Consider the following 15,137-nt stretch of genomic DNA (forward strand, 5'->3'; position numbering starts at 1 on the left):
CTACATATGGATGAATGGGTGGGGCCAGGGAAGGGTGCAGCACAAGAGACTAATGGTAGATTTTATTTTCTCACATAGATGCCTTTTCCTTTAAATAATTAGCCAGCGGCAGTAGAAGCAAATGAAAAGGAAGAGAAGGAGACCAGTTTGGCACGCTGAAGCTCTATACTCATTATGTTAAATCATTCCAATTTCCCTCTCTTCACCCCACCTACCTACCTACCTATTGATCCATCCGCATTAAACTTACAACATGAACAACAGAAAAGTTCCAACCTGCGGGGGGAAAAAAAAGGTTTTGAGAATATGATAGCATTAAAACAAAAACATGGTTGTACAAAATGTTTTAGCACTCAGGAAAAAAACCTGGAACGGAATCATTCTTTTTCTTTTGCACGCGTGTGACTGGCTTATGTGTGTTGCTGTTAGGGTGTTACAAAATGAAAGGTGTATGCTGCTGTGAGGGAATGATGAGTTAAGAGTCAGAGCTAAGAGCAAATTCATGTTGTATTTGTTCAGTTTTCTTCTTTTGTTACCATAAAATTTGGAAAGCATTGTTCTGTTTTTTGGTGGGGTTTTTTTGTTTTTTTTTGTTTTTTTTGTTTCCTTCCTTATTTCTTTATCATTTTTCTGAATTTAAGTGCATGGTAAGCTGTCCTTTTGATACAGCTTTGATACTACAGGATATGTAGTTATCAGGCAAATTATGAAATTTGGATTACTTGGGTGATTTGAGAAGTTTGTTGCTATATCTGAAATTCTGTAAGTGCAAAGCAAGAATTAAACTTCAGGACAGGAAATTTACTTAAAAGGCATTGTGAATTATTTTGCAGTATCACAGATAACCAATTGTATTGACAGTTCATATGAACTCAGAGGCTGATCCTGCAGATGTTAACACTTCAGAAAACTTGAATTCAGTATGATTTGCTCACCCACTATGTACTCATGTCCACAATTCTTTGTAGGTTCTACCTCCAGCCAAACCATACTAATCTGACCTGCATTATAGGTTGTAATACAAAGCTGTATAGTAAGAAGTAGCAAATTATAAAATAACTGAAACTTCTTGTACATCACATTAAGACAGGAAATATATTTTGTGTTACAAACTTGACAAATTGATGTTATGTGTATCATTGATCCTCCAAATCTTTGTCAGTTTGATAATCATTTTTTGTTTTACCGAAGACAATTTCCTAAAGAAGACATTAAAACCAGAAAGCCTAGTATTGCATCATGCTACCTGTTTATAAATTCTAAGGAAAAAACACAACAAAAATTAATTACAATTATTCATGTTCTTGAAAATGACAGTACATGACAAGAAAGAAGGGTCACTATTGCTCACTTCTTTTTTAAGACAATCTTTGTTTACCTAGTTCCCATGTGTTAAGAGCCTGTACGGTACATTTGCATAGGATAACTAACATATACCACACCATTTTCACGTCTGCAAGTACACGTGAGTAACCGTAATTACACGTGACACCAATTACTCTATTACTTTGTATTAAATTATAATGGAAAATTCCACTAGAGAATTGAAGCCTAATTGCATCTTAATTTGCATATTTTTGCATATTAATTACATCTCAGATGAATAATAAATTTCAGCAGATTTTTAATTTATGCATAGACACAAAAACAAGTGGAGAAATAATTTACAAAAAAATACCAGCAACTATTACTTAGGGCATTCAACTAATTTTGCTTAGTTTAGCAAAACAAAACTTGGTTTGTTTAATATAGCATCTTTAGGCTGATTGCTGTTTATTGCACAATATGTCAGTTTTGAAGCACAGAGAGAAGCCGAGTCTTTTTAATACAAAAAATAAATGTTAATTCACAGCATTTTAAGTTGAGATATTTTACATTTTTGAACAAAATGTTTGGAGGACAGTGCTATTTAATTAATTTAAGAATGGGCTTAATTGTGCTAGTTTTTTTACTTATAAGACATCCTATTTTCTTGCATTTTTTTAATGAAGGAATAAAAAATAGAATATTAAAAGAAAAAAAATCTTGATGAGGAGGTTTCTCTGTTAATCAAATGCGGAATGTTTTCTTGTTTAAAGACAGCGGTTAAGCAACTGCAATTTTGATGACTATTAGTTTCAGACAAAGGGCAAAATTAAGGCCAGGAAATGTGTGGAATTTTAAATCAACATATATTTAAATAATTCTGGAGTTATTGTGTTTATTTCAGAGTCATTTTATATACCAGAAAAATAGCTGCATAATCAAAATGCACAAAAATTGTAACTGGAACCTGCAAAGCTTTTCTTAACTTTAGAGGCAAGATAATACGAGTTACACCAATTACATTCAGCTGGACTACTCATACATGTAAAGTTAGGCAGGCAGGAAAGGACAGACTCTATAACCTTCTTTCCTCTTTTTTGCCTACCAATTTTCCTATCAATGTTAGTAAAAAAAAAAAATAAATTTATATGTCTCTGTGTAGCTTATGTAATGAAAATTTTAACAGTACAAGTTTCACAAACAGATTTCACTTTCTTGAATTTCAGCCACATTATCAACCTACTTACTGCTTTTCAATCTAGTCTGTAAAACTGAAGTTCCTTTACACTGTCAATTCACCCCAAACCCTAATCTTGTATTATGCCTTTTGTGCGTGCTGCCACTGTCAATCTGAGACTGCCTGCATGAAGGATAGTTCTATTGATCATTTACCAAATTGTACAAAAGGTATGGACATCAATGCTCTAATAAATCAGGAGATGAATGAACATATTTGTCTTCTTTGCTCCAAAAAAAAAAAAAAAAAACAAAACAGCCTAAAGAAGCATATATATTTCCAACTTGTTTTGTAGTTCTGCCACTGTAGGGGCTAGGCAAAATCCAGCAGGAGACTCTGCAATCTCCAGGAGTCCACTCTATGTATCTTCTGCTGCAGTAGTCTTTATTTTGCCAGTTGCAATGGTCTGGGAGATTGTAAAAAAGAACACTTTACAGCATATGTTTACATTGTAACAGTTACGGATCATTATTGTTACTTGTCAAGCAGGAATCTGATCTGATGAATACCAAGCTATTCTTTTTATTTCTTCCTTTATTTTAAAGTGACATGTTTTAAAATTTATATATTCCTGGGAAAAGTTTTCTTTTTCCTTAGAAAGCACTGAACACAGCAAATGTGTTCTTGTTATGATGTCTATTGCTATCAAGTCTCTGGTTTGGTATCAGGCGCCTGTCACTTGGTTCCATCTGCACAGCACACCAAATCCCATTAGTAGCACCATCTTTAGTACCCTTCTTGTTAAAAGTTAAAACAGTTTAGCTTTCAAAAATAGCATTCTAATGAGGATCGAGATTTGTCCTTTTACTTTCTGAACATCCCATTTGGCAGGGTTCAGATAAGCAGAGAAATTGCAGTGAATGAACTGAAGTGGGGATATGAATCTTCAACTGTTAAACAATAGTTCCCTCTCATGGACGTTGTGGACTACCGCAGTTTGTGAAATGTGTCTGGAGAGTCACAGCATTTGTTAAAAAATACATTTTACTTCTTCCATGTACCAGCCACAAGATATTTGCTTACAGAGGGAAGAAACAATGGTCCCTACAAAACGCACCATTATCAAAATCTGTTGCAAATGCACTGGGAATGCCAGGTCTTTTCTACAACACCTTGCAAGGAGATGCACTTTTTCTTTTTTCTTTTTCTTTAAGGTATTTAAACTGTGAGGATAGAAACTTATCAGGCAGTTTATAATAATATTATGTATTGTTTGAAATATCCTATTCAGTCCTCATCCTAACTGAAAAACCTAGCATTTTATTTCACTAAAGTACGAGTTAACATAAGTAACATGGTCAAATGAGATTATGATGGATCATGTATTTTGTAGTTATACTTAACATCAGCTTTGAGATTGTGTTTAATCCTGCAAGACATAAAAGCCTGTCTCCTGTTTTGGGATTTGGAAGTGGAAAGTAATTCCTGTACCCTGCAGTGGGTGTGGGAATTCTATTCCCACAGCACCTTCCATCTCTCTTGAATGTCCACTGCTATATTTCAGGAAAAGTTTATCTACTTTTATCTTCCTTAAAGTGGTGTTATTTAGTTCTCATGCTGACTACCACTGTAAAATCATGTTGCTTTCTCCCTCTCCTGTCAGTACAGTACCACACAAAACACTATACATAAAGCAGAAGTGAACTTAGCAGTGTATGTTCTGTATCTATTCATCCCAAGTAAATTCCTTTTAAACTGCAAATTTATTTGAGCTCTGAATTTTAACATTCTCCTGCTTCCTTTTGGAAATCAAGACTAGGTTGGAGCTGCACTCTTGCAGAGATGTATTTCAAAAGCCCGGCGTTATCTCTCTTTCAGAAAGCGTAGTTCAATCAACCAGTTAGCAAATGCATATAAAAAAGACTGAGGACAGATGACAAGTGGCATTTTTCCTGGATATGATATTCAGTATTTGACTTACATCAAGACAACTAGGATATGTTATCCCTTACATTCCAAATTTATCATGGTACAGACATTCTTGCACACATGATAACAAAAATCAGCCTTGATTTCAGAATTGCAAAAGACATAATGAAATTTTTAGAATTAGGTTTGAAACCAAAGATATTTGTCTAATTATTTTAGTATATCCTAGCATCTTAAAATGTTTTGGAAAGATTCTGCAGGTGGAAGACTATGGAAATGCTAATGAAATGTTCAGGCTACTACATAAAAAAAAACAACTGCTTAGGGGTTAAGAAATAGAAAACACAGATCTTCAGACACAGATTCCTGGAAGTTGAAGGAGTATCCTGTGAAGTACCATTGCATGCTTGCCCTATCCTTACAGTTTTTCTGGGCTCCTGTTACTGACTATTGTTAGAGACAAGATCCTGTGCTAAATGCTCTCAGTCTGGAGCACAATGATCAGACTTTTTAGAAAAATTAATAAAATTCAAGAAATGAAATCTTCCACATTTATCAAAAAAAGGCTTAAACTGCTAACTATTCAATGCAGCTATTAAAATGAATTTAACACTGTTTACAAAGGAGGATTCCATTGTGGCATATTGTGGAATATTTTGTTACTTTTCCAAACTGTAAGAAATTTTGCACCAAAAAAATAAGGTGTGATTTTTAATGTAAATTTAAAATTGAATTAATGGATATAATTTTTAAGAGTCACTCTAATATTTTTGACATTTTTAATATAATGTCATTACTGAATTCATGTAATGTTTGTAAAAATATTGTACAAAATAAGAAAATAATTGTGCAAAAGCCATGATTCTGCAAGTCACGCCATGGAGCTTTGTGCAGGTACAAGATACAGATTCAAAGGCTTGAAGAATTATTTCTGTTTATAGACTGACTATAAAGCCTGAAAGAAGGTGTGTCAATACTTCTCCAAACTGTTTTATCCTTGTGCTGATTAACTCAAAATTAGAAGTTAATTCTTCGTTTCTTTTCAGAAGGTAAACTGTAAGTATCAGTACCCACGTTTATATGATGTGGATGTCTAGCTTCAGGGAAATAAGTTAGAGTAACAACTAATTTCATACAGGAGTATCATACATATAACTGAATCCTAATTTCCCTGCTTTTTAACTCTAATTGTCCCTTTTCACTGCACTATGCACCTGTAATACTAGGGATAAATAGGCCTCTTTGAGGCTGTAATGGTAATTTTTGTCATCCCTGTCCACCTCCAGGAGCATCATATCTGTTTCCACTAGCAACAGAAGATTAAAAAGATGAATCGTAAACCTGGGGCACCCATGCCTTATGTAAGACATGATCTTGTTCAAGTGACCAAGCTGGAGTGACCTCAAATAGTTTTAAAATTCAGAACTTGTCTGGTGTTTCAAATTTAGGGTGTTACTGTTTTTTCTTCAACTTCTGTCTGTTAGATGCCAGAAATTTGGGTGTTTTGTGAGATTTCTCATGTGCATTATGTTGTTGAAGGGTAAGCTGTACTTACAGCACAAAACATAATTCCATCAACTCTGGAGTCACACAACTAGAACAGCAAAGTGTGAGCTATACAGTCAGGGACTGGCTATTAAGCCTTGAAGCATAGTAGACATAGGTCACAGATCCACAACAGCAGCAGTAGCACCGCAGAAAACTGAGCTGCCTTTGTGCTGTGACTTTGAATTAGATTAGGACCTGTGAGATAGTGTCTTTAGGGTGGACTTTTCTACGGTAATCACCTCTACCCCACAGCAACAGGCAATCTGCAGCTGTGACTATGCAGGTTTCTCCCCATCCTGTTTGGGCCACCTCTGCCTTTACCTGTATGATTATTTTTCCATAGTCCAGCATCCTGGCTTTGAGTTAATCTTGATCTGTCATCTTTGGGGTTGTGAAACTCAGTATTAACTCACTGCTGAGATGCCTGGTGGTGGGTCTGGTGTGAATAATATGGCAACTACAGTTACATGCTTATCCAGGTGCTGGGAAATATAGGAAACTCCTGGTTAGACATGGGAATATGAGGCAGAAAATGCTATAGAGATTTTGGGTAATCCTTTGTTTTCATTTATTGTTTTGGGGTGATAGTGTTCTGTTTTCGGTTTTATTTAAAACAGTTTTGTTCTTTGTTCTATCATTTGTGAAAGCTTGGAAAAAACACAGGAGAAAGAGGTGCTGAATTAAAACTGACCCATTTCTGTAGTTTACAAGCAGACATAGAGAATCAAATCCAGGAGCTGAGCTGATTACTGTAGCTGTCATGTGATTTTCTTTTACACTTTTTCGCTTATTTACTTGCAAAGAAGAGTATAGCAAGAAACAGCACTTCTGTCCCATTTACTTAGAGAGTTGGAAGGAATGTTCAACATGCAAGGTATGAAGATATGAGTATCTCTCAGACAAATGGACGTTACCTTATTCTTCAGAGACCTTTGGTCTACTCTTCTCCTTAAATTAGACTCTCATTCCTTATTCATAAAATTGCTATTTTCCATCCCCGCTTCTGCTTTCAAATCTCTCCTTTGGAAAGGTGAGATTTGCTGAGTCAGTCACTTTAACTAAAGTGGCTCAATATTTTAGTTTTTCCTGTAGTTTGTTCTTAATATATAGCACCCATGAATGTTAATCAGGAGGGAAAGGTATTGGGGAAATCCTAGCCTTTCTTTAAATCAACAAAGTACTAACTGCAGAAGACTGAAAAAAACCCACAGTCTGATTTATAGCTGCCAAAACATTTTTGGGTTACTAAGCTGCTTACCATGTTCTTTGTCTCCTATCCAGTATATAAAAAGACTGTTTAAAAACTGTGTGAAAATTTTCAAAAACACCTTTAAAAGAATCCATTACTTAAAGTGATTTGGATAATTGTGTTCAATGGTAGCCATTATTTAAAAATATAATTAGTTGCTGAACTCAGAGAAGGAGGGAAATTTCTGCAGGTGTTTCTCATTATTTACTATGCATACAAAATATCTGCATAAATTACCATTATTATTTCAATGTATACTAAGAGACAATAAAGCATTAGCAAGCAAAGAAAAATGTTGTTGACCCACAATCTGTGTTAGCAGCATAGAGTTTTGGCCTTCAGTGTTTTTGAGGCACATGTGCAACAGCATTCAAGATTGAAATTACAGTTTTGCACCTGTAACAACATTAAGTATGTAATAAAAGTGCATCAGAAGGATATTGAAAATGTAAAGACATTAGGAGAAAGACAGTAGCACACGCCTGTGACTGTGCGCTACACAAAACAGGTATTGATAGGCAGAGATTTCCATTCTGTATGAAGGCTTCAGGCAAAAGAAGTCATCCTTTCATTCCTTCCATAAGGATCTGAACTTCCAAGAATCTCTTTTGTAATTTATTGATGCTGCTACAGGAAGATTTTACATGTGAAGCACTGAGACCAGTTAGGACTTTCTGACTTTTAGCTCTGGTTCTGAGCAAGAGATATACTGCAACTTTGGGAAAGTTTCTATTTCTTCTTCTGTGAAATGTAACAATAGTAATAATAGGAGATGAACAAAAAGCAGAAAAATTCAAATTATCTAGTAGATTGATAATTTCAAATATATGCATTTTTTATGAATACAAATGAGAAAAAAATTCAGACAACCTCGAATTTCATAGAAATTCATTCAATTTGAGAAACTTGAGGTTACTTGAGTTTTTCACTGCTAGTTTTTCAATGAGCCCTTGTAAAAATAAATTTTGATTAGTTTACTGAAATGTTAATGGAAAAATCAGCATTTACTCATTGTAAGGAAAGTTTTGTCTTTCCTATCTGAATGTCTTTATTTTTCATCCTTTTGTTTCTAGAATTTTATCCCATAAAGGGGAAATGATAGTAATATGAAGTCAAGATGTAGTCATGAATAGAAAATAAATTATTAATCTCTTATCGATTATGGATGCTTTGTATCTTGTCACAATGAGTAGTATTCAAGTGCCCCACCAGGTAGAAAGAACTGCCTTGGAGGAAGGTATAAGATTTCTCACAGTACACATTCAGGATGAAATGATCTCCATGACAAGACTATTTTTACACTTTAAGGTTCAGAAACTGATGATGAAATTATTCCCTGAAGTATTTACGCTGTGAGCAGATTTTGCATTTTACAATGCAATTCTGTGATGTTTCATTACAGTAAGGGAGATGCAGTCTAGCTGAGACATGAGTCCACAAATGGTCTGGAAGAGTGAAGGATCAAACCTAGAACTCCTAACAGAAAATGTTAACATCTTTTCCAAATAAACATTTGCCAGTTTTTACACAAGAGTAGAAACTTTTGGATTAGTTGCACAAAAGACTTTTTTTTTTCTTTTCCAAAGGATAATCGAATGGTAATTTTCATGCATTTCTTATTAAAATAATGTGATATATGTAAATGCAAGATAATATAATATGAATGAAAGGCTTTAGGAAGATTGAAATGATGCAGTGGCTATCTGCACAGGAATAAATTTCAATCTGTTCCTTTCCTTATTCCTGGGACAATGCAGGACCTTGAGCAAGCACGTATAGGAAGTGACTTTCAGCTTTTCAGAGAATTCTTTATTTGCAAGGCTCCAATATTCTCAGCTGGATTAGAGGACGGAAATTGAGATGGGACTTTCTGAAGTTGCTAGGAAGAGTCATGATGATTAGCTTCAGAATAGCAGGGTATATAATGGGACTCAAACCATTTCACTTCTGAAAATCAATTGCGCTGGAAAGTAGCCATGTTAGAATCTTGTTAATCATTCACTAATAATTGTAGAACAGTTTAGTTCATATACTCACAAGGTTTTAATGACTGTAGTCTCCCATTGAGCAATACTCTTCTATCTTACTATTCTAATTTCCCCCATTTTCTGTAAAACTTCTCTTACGATTTTTTGAGTAAGTTGTTCACTTGTGTTTGTTTTAATTTTTAAATCCTTTGTAGTTTGGAAGGCCTGGGGTTTTTTTACAGAAAATGGGTAAGAAATTATTTACAATTAGTTAAAATTTGATTATCTAAAAATGTAACATTTGCGAAGTTTAAGTGAAGGAAAAGCAAAATTTCCAGAGCACATGGCAAGTGTAAGCCATTTTACTGGTGTAATTAGGATAAGGCTGTACTGTTGTCTGACCAGGATGGCTGTGTTATGTGACAAAAACTCTTTAGAAAGCACCATATCTTTCATTCACCTAGAAAGCAGCTCCATTTAAAGTAATGCATTTACAAAACTATTCCTCCACTTAAATAAATCCTGAAACTTAAAATTCCGTGTGGTGTACTAATACTTTTAACAGTTCAAGAGAATAGCTTGATACTAGCCTTGAAACCTATAAAAGACTCTGATGTCTGTAATTTTAGTGGTGTATCACAGTAACATGAAGAAACAGATTTATTCATTTTTTCTTCTGAGATTAAATGTAATTGGTTTAAAGAGATAATCATTCTTTTGTTTGAGTTTTATGCATTTCTTATGAAGAGCTAACACATTTTTCTGCAGTCTGACAAAGTGTACAGTCTTTTATCCTCATTTCCCAGTGGATAAATACTTTGTTAATTAATAAAGTATTATACTAGCACTTAGTGTCTGCATTTAACTGTGGAAGGATTTTATTCAGATTATGTTAATAGATTGTCCGCTTTATTTTTGCATTAATTACAACCTTTTGCTGTGATGTTGTCATAAGAGAATTGCCACTATGAATACAGGGGGCTTTTTTGGATTATTTTTGTTTGACTGTTCTGAAATAATGCCTGTTACATATTGTTACTTATGCTATTAAACTGGATGTTTAATTATTTCCTGTGAATGATATCAATTGCAAATTCACCTTTTTTTCTGCTTTATAATTTTTTACAAATAAGTCCTGATATACACACGTATCTGTATATAAGTATTTACTAAAGAACATGTACAGATAACAAAAAAATTTAGTGTTTTGTTTTTTCTTGGTGCATTTTTTTCTGATTATCTGTCTTTTTTTAATATCAGGTAAATAACATTCTATAGTGGTACAGTTGTTGAAGAGAATGGCTGTGATTTCTCTTAAAACAAGACTGATGAATGAGGGAAAATAATAATCACAATGAAAATAAAATTGCATTATATATATTTATTTTTGCAACAATATTGTAGTTTTACAGTATTGCTGAACTGTGGCTGTCCAGAGAAATGTGTATGTCCAGTGACAGATCTTTGCACCTAGTCTATAAGATAACATATGTATGTGGGAAACAACAGAGCTTCACATAACAGTACTATGGAACATTCTTACTTAGTCTTTGCCCATGTCTATCGAGTGAGAAAAGACTTTAATTTTCAAAGATTTTGACCAAATTTCCTTCAAAGAAGAAATTATTGTCTTTGCCATGTTGGGAAAGCAGATTGTATTTCTTATTTTTTTTCATATTTCATATCTAAAGACAGAAATAGAGAAAACACATATGCAGACACTAATATTAGCCATTCTCTTCCTGGACACTTAAAACTTGTGGAACCTCACTCCATTCTGTGGGAGTCTGGCCATACCAGCCTGTACATAAAAAACACATGACATTTGTAGATACACTCAAAACAAATCTAGGAGAGACCTGGTAAGTCAATTTTTTAAAATGTATTGCAATTAATTAAAATTTTTTTTCTTCCCCGCTTCCCAATGATTCTGCTAAACTGTTGATATATTGGTACTGAAGGAGAAGTCAAGTTTTCTATTTAACCTCTTAGTATATATATATATATATATATATAGTTTGATGTTCTTATTTTCAAATAAAAGGCTGTCTAAAAGCATAGTTTGTTTTTAAAAAACTTCAGTAAGCATAGCAAAGATAATTATTATGTGTTCTTCATTAAAGATATCTGAGATACTAAAGATATGTTAGGGGAGTCACCAAATTAGAGTTTAGCCCAGGTGCAATATTCCATGGCTCAGGGCAAATAACTATTGATGGTCTATCATTCTGCTACCCATGGCTTTTTTATAATTGCATCTATTTCCTGCATGCCTAAATAAATAAATAATAAAAAAGACTAATTTGCATGTGCTAAAACTGATGATCCATCACTATCTGCTACCAGGAAGTGATTCCCAGCACTCCTCATGTATCCACACCATGATAACACAGTAGCTTAGATGGCAGCCTGTGCTCAGAGATGTACAACCCTAGAAGAACGGAAATTCTGCAAACAAGGATCAAGGTGCATTGTCAAAGCTACTTGCAAAAGTATACACAACACCTGCCCACAGTATGCCAGGACCTATCTAGACTTCTCTGTTGCCGCTTCTTATATTGCATTCATTATCTTCACCTAGGAAAATCGGTGACAAATAAAATGGCGAAAAATATGGATGCACCTGCAACTATTTTACAGCATGTAACACACTTCTAACACTTAAATATTGGTATGTTTACTTGTTTTACTGACCACATTCAAGCAAAATTCTGAACTGAGTGTTAGATAGGGCCAAGTAAGTTCAGGTTTGGGAAGTCATCCCTGGCAATGTGTATGACACATGGTGAATCTGAAAGATAGAATATGTTCGTTTCATTTTTTTGAGATATCAGTTTGTTTCTTGAGTGCTTATAGAGTTTGGGAGGCTAAAACATGAAAAGGCTTTCAAAGGGTACAACTACAGTAGCATTTTTGTTCAGCTCAGGAGCATGCTTTTGCAATGAATCACCCAATAATCCCCACTTACCAGGCTTTTGCTTGCATTTTGGAGTGGTTCATCCTTTCGGTTGGAACTAAAGTGGAAGCTGTGATCCCTAATGTACATCTCATGCACTCTCAACAGGTATTCAGGCATAGGACACATATAATGTTGATGTCAGGTGTTTAGCATCAACTGTTTGGCTCTGCAGGTCTGTTCATAAAGTATGACACTACTCGTTAATATAGGCTTGGCCAACAGTATAACTTAAAGGTTCTGCTAGCAACTGGATACATACATTGCATGAAATAAGAATACCATCCTCACAAAACCTTGTCACCCACTCCAAATGGGAAATCTATATTACAGAAAGGCTCTTAATCTTCTCCTGTTATTCAAGGTCATTAGTGATCCTTGAGAAGACATGTATGAACATCTCTCCTCTGTTTTAACACCTCCCAGTTTCCTGGAGTACAGCTTGTGATGCCTTTCTTTAGTCTGAAAGCTGCCTGCCTCTGACAGCTTCATCCTACCAGCTGCTCCTTCTTCATCTTCTTGAAAATACTGCCAAAGCTGTGAGGCAAAGCAGAAGACACAGGTAAGACTGACAACTACCAAGAAGGAGATGATCAACTAACTAAAAAAAAGCCTGCCTTTTTTCATCAATGAGAGAAACAGGTGCATAAGGGCAGCTTTACTCCTCTACATCAGTGGTATCAACTGAAACACTTGCTTGAAAGGAAACTAAACAAATCCAAAACTTAACAGTACAAAGGTGATCTTCTGTTAGCACAAAACCTAATATTTCTGTGGTACTGAACTGAGAAAACCAGAGTGCATTTGTTCTTTGGAATGAAGTAATTTTTTTAATTACTGTGAAATGTTTAGAGTAACCAGCAGACCGGTATTAGCAACTTTTCTAGATAAGCAGGAATCTTTGTCATTAAGCATGTTAAAATCTGATGCTAACACATTGCTACCTTTAAAGTGGAACATTTTTCTTTATAAACCTCTAAATATTGTGATAGCTATCAGCTGCCATTCATTTAAGGACAGTGATGTAACATGGCTGGAATTTCAGAAGCAAATCTGCAGAACCTATTATATTTTTATAATATATTTGGAGACTTTCCAATTCACACTGTCAGTATAAAACTAAGATGGGCAGTACCATTTGACTATTTTCTGATGATGCAGTTTAACAGTTTGTTTGGAAGGCCCTGGGCAATTTGATTAGTGCTGTTTGATGGAGCAGTGTCATCAGCATGAAGTGGAACAGTTCTGCTTGTAAGTGTCTGGCAGGAGATCCGAGTTTCTGAGCATCACACAGGCATAAGCAATAAACAACATGTTATTGTACATTCCATTTTATATTTTTATAGCTGAAGAAAATTAATAATGCATGAGCATCCAATAGGTTTCCATAAGACTCTGCCTTCAAAATAAAAATACAAACTACAGCTTGTGGTAGTATAAATGTCTGTACTTCATATCTGTGAGCACACTTTCATGTCTCTTGAGGCAGCAAGAACCTGGGCTGAATTCTGGCCTTGCTAAAGTCAGAGCTCCACTAGACTCAGATGTGCCAGCATCTCACCCTGGTTTGTAGTGGTGAATTGTGGCAATGTTGCTGCTCTAGAGACTACATCAGGTGCTGCTGCTAGGCAGTGCAGATGGAGAAGCAATCTCTCTTTGTAATGCTCAGCTACCCTTTTGTTCTCCATGTTGGAGTTGCGGAACAGATATTGTGTAGACTTTCCTGCATCAGAGGATATATATGAATTCAGACTTCCCTATGCCTGGACTCTGAAAATTTTCCCCTTTCTGGAGATTTCTTTTCTGCCAAGAAAAGTCTTCCAGATTATTAATATCTGAAGTTGCATTAGAAGAAGGACAGAGGTGTAATGGGGCTGTTACCAGGTAGAGTTGATAGCAGCTGCCAATAACCATGCTTCTTGGTCCTGACCTGTTACAAATGCGTAACAGCTAGTCTGCTGGGTGTGCTAGTTTCCATACTAGGACCACTGCATGAATACTGCTTATCTGAAACTTTGGGGTAGGATTCATTGGTTGATGCATAAACAGAAAAAGAAACACCTTGGAATTGAGTGTTATAACTCAATGCACTACTTAGTATTATTACGAAAGTAACAATCAAAGTATTTTCAATTTGTATCTTGCAGATGAACCTCTGTTTCATGAGATGGAGCTTGGATGGATTGAAATGGCATGAGTGCTTAAAGCCTTTTTCTGCTCTTTATAATATAGCTGCAGACAGAGCTGAAATCCTAGGTGTTTATCTGCAAAATCTTGGATGATATGCCATTTAGTAGATCAAATACTGTTTTTCACTTAATGTTACTCAGTTTCTATACATGCTTTACAGCTGTAGTTGCATGGTCACAGATTTGGGATTACTTCACAGAGGTGTGGGATTACTTCACAGTATACACTTAACTGAAGTTAGGGTTAAATTGCCTAGAGTACATAAATCAATGTTAATATTGGTTGTGAGGGAACAGGTAAAATCACATTTAGCATCACATTGAAGCACTGTAGATTGGTGTTACTTAGTCTAGGGAAGAAGTCTGCCTAGCAGATACTTACACAGTTTTTTGAACAAACATGAATAACCAGAAAAAGCATATTCTAGATTAATACTTTATGTTGTGATTGTGGTGTTTCTACTTCGAAGTGTTCTGAAACCTGATTTACTCTATCACATAAGATAAAATAAAATAAATAAACTCAAAGGCAAAACCATAATCTAGAAAGTCAGTCTCCCTTCCCTGCCTCTGGCAATGAACCAGTCTTGGCTGTGTAACCCACCATTGCCAGAAGTCAGGCTAAATTCAAGCATTCTTGATATTATATAAAAACCATTTTCACTTCACAAGAGCCAAGCTCAGGGAAATTTCTTAAAATATTTTTTAAAAGAAACATTTTTAAACTGAAAGCCAGGAGACAGATTTAATTTTTATTTTTTGTGTTTGATTACATAGAGTGACACCTGATGGCTACATAGAATATTGTCTTGGTAAC

Source organism: Strix aluco, chromosome 1 (genome assembly GCF_031877795.1).
Source record: "Strix aluco isolate bStrAlu1 chromosome 1, bStrAlu1.hap1, whole genome shotgun sequence".
In the NCBI taxonomy this organism is placed as follows: Eukaryota; Metazoa; Chordata; class Aves; order Strigiformes; family Strigidae; genus Strix; species Strix aluco.